Below are 2,812 nucleotides of genomic sequence, written 5' to 3' on the forward strand. Positions count from 1 at the left end.
CTCTCTCTTATTCAAAATCCTCTATCATTCAATCATATCAGTCACCAAATCACTCTCAAGGAAATTGAAAAGCTTGAATCTCCCCTATACTACAGTCTTTCTATCCTTAGAAAATGTCTTATTCATTTTTCTATTCTCAGAAAGACTAGCCTCTCCATTTAAAAGTAATGAACTCTCCCTCAATACCATTAGATTTAGAAGAATGTTTTCCCATTACTGAATACACTCCCCTTTCCCTATAACAAATTTCCAAAACTCACTATTCTCATGAGAGGATAAGCTGACAAGGAACTCTTCCTCAAAATAAAACTTGTACTAATCACTCTGAAAGTAAAGTTCATGACCCAACTATTTTTCTAGTCTTATTTACTAGAAAAAAATAATCCCTCTAATGATACTGATGATTAAAATATAGCGCTTCCATCTGTGCTTAATCAATTTGGTGACAATGAAAGTAACCTGGTACTAAAAATTACCCCTATGGCAACGGTTCAAAACTATTGCTATAGACATTGAAAGAGTTAAGATAGGGCTACCAAAATAGTTTGGAAGGTATCGTCTATGTGAGAATTGGCACAGATATATGGCAATGATTTATAAGATGGTTATGCCAACCCTTTCCATAGACCCACCTATGGCAAAGGTTTTTTCCCCTTATATTGGGACGTTTCAACATAGCTATAGCAACGGTTATTGTCCGTTGCAATAGACCCTACTACAACAACAATACAGTGTTGCAATAAGGTGTATTGCAATGCTTTAATATAGCTATAGCAACGGTTATCACCCATTGCAATAGACCCTATTGCAGTGATAATACAACATTGCAATAACCCTATTGCAATAATTTTATTATTCTATTATAACTATTTCAAAAATCCTATTGTAAATTAGTATTTACATATATATAATAAATTATAATACACAATTATATGCACACATCACAAAATAAATTTTTTCATTTATAATAATCCTAAATTTGCAACAAACTATTAATCTAAACCCCAAAACAAAGCCAAATGATTAGTTTTTCCACACAAGCATCAAGTTTGAGTGGAGATAAGTTTGAAGAAATTAAATATCAAAAGAATCGATATTAAAGCATCTATATCAACAATTCAAAAATCTTCTTAAGTAAGATCAATGTCTTTATCACTTCTTTCTTCGTGATCTCCTTCTCCATTTTGGCCACCTATAGAAAGAAAATAAAAAATGTCAATTAGCACTTAAATGACAAAATATTTCCATTTAGAACATAAGGACACCTATAAAAAGATAATAAATAATCTCAATTAGCACCTATAAAAATGTAGTTTTAGTTGCAATTTACCAAGTTAAATGATATCAAACTAAAACTATAAAATGAAATCTTATTTTTGGTATCGAGTGCACTTCTTCTTGCTTGTTGTAAGAGTGGCTTCAGTGTTTGTAACACCCCATACTTTTCCTAGCTTAAATTTATCCCTAGAATGTTAAGAATTTACTTTAAAAATGAATACCATTTATTTTATACAGTATTTTCATGTTTTGCCTTTTCATTGTGCGGAAAATTAAATAAGCTTTCCATTGATACCAAATTTGCCTAAATCCGACACTCGGTGAAGGAGTTATGAATATTTTAAGTTCCAGTCGTGAAACACCATCATTTCGATCACTAACGCATCACAGAGAAAATTTAAATGATGATTGTCAATTTCCAGTGGCCCTCTAAGATATTAGCACATCTTGAGGAGGGCTAATTTCCCATTTGTCAATTTCCAGATGCCCAGTACGATAATGGCGCATCGTGCCATGTGCCAAAATGGCATTCCAAAGGGGTACCTGTAATGCCCTACAATCGGGTCCCAGATCGTCACACGGTGCTTAAGGATACAAGTAGCCCCAAGCTAAACCTTTGAGCCTTCTACTTCATATATTAGCTTTCTTAGAGATAAAATGCATGAACACAACACTGTGACATCATAAAATGAGAAATATGAATAAAATACTTGGTTTGAACAAACTACAACTCAAAGAAAATTTCGAAGTGCTGATAATCTGATGACTAGTCAGACAACCCTCTACTACTCCAAACTAGAGAGCCATTGGGACAGGTCCCCAAATGACTCATACTCAACTGACAAGAATTAAAAAGCTACTAAATAAAACTGGAAGTCTGAGAATAACCGGTCCCCAAAACATGAGGACTCACCACGGCTGATATGCAGATAAGAGTGCTCGAAAGAATCACTAGTGAGGCTGAGACAGAGCACCTGAACCTACATTACGAGAATATATGGCATATAGACAAAATATGTAGGTCAATACTTTGGGAATGTACCGAGCATATGAGGGAGTGTGCAATTAAAATAATCAATGTCATAAGCTTTTATAGAAAACCTGCATGGTGTAAAACATACTCACATAGCTTGAAATAAATATATTCCACAAGACTCATAAATCATCGTGCTTTTACTTCAAACCTCAAATTATCATGACACCTAAAATTATTAGGACCATAGCTTTCAAAACACTTATACTTTTAAAACTTTGTAACTTTAAGACAAACTCTTTGAAACTTAGAAGACTTTAGAACTTAGAAAACTTTAGGAACTTAGGGAGTTTCTCTTAACCGACATAAATCATGTGAGCTACATGGAGTCCAACGTTTTACCCACGTTGGGAAGAGCTGTTCTATCCTTGCCATCGGATAAAATCTTACCTTTAGTAATCACTATCTTAACCCACTTGGGGTATATCAAGAACCTATGGGGGCACGTAGTTATGGGGCATGAGACCTCGGAATCAAGCCCAACTCGGTGCTAAATACTAC

General features: G+C 34.3%; 1 long non-coding RNA gene across 1 annotated transcript; it reads right to left on the reverse strand.

Annotated features, from left to right (window-relative positions):
* Positions 1-933: 933 nt before the first annotated feature.
* LOC107878781 lies at positions 934-2,420 on the reverse strand. The gene is made up of 2 exons (XR_007049217.1): positions 2,192-2,420; positions 934-1,192 (listed from the first exon to the last, which is right to left on the reverse strand). It is a non-coding gene; the product is annotated as an uncharacterized LOC107878781 (long non-coding RNA).
* Positions 2,421-2,812: the final 392 nt, after the last annotated feature.

Source organism: Capsicum annuum, unplaced genomic scaffold (genome assembly GCF_002878395.1).
Source record: "Capsicum annuum cultivar UCD-10X-F1 unplaced genomic scaffold, UCD10Xv1.1 ctg2014, whole genome shotgun sequence".
NCBI classification, from domain to species: Eukaryota; Viridiplantae; Streptophyta; class Magnoliopsida; order Solanales; family Solanaceae; genus Capsicum; species Capsicum annuum.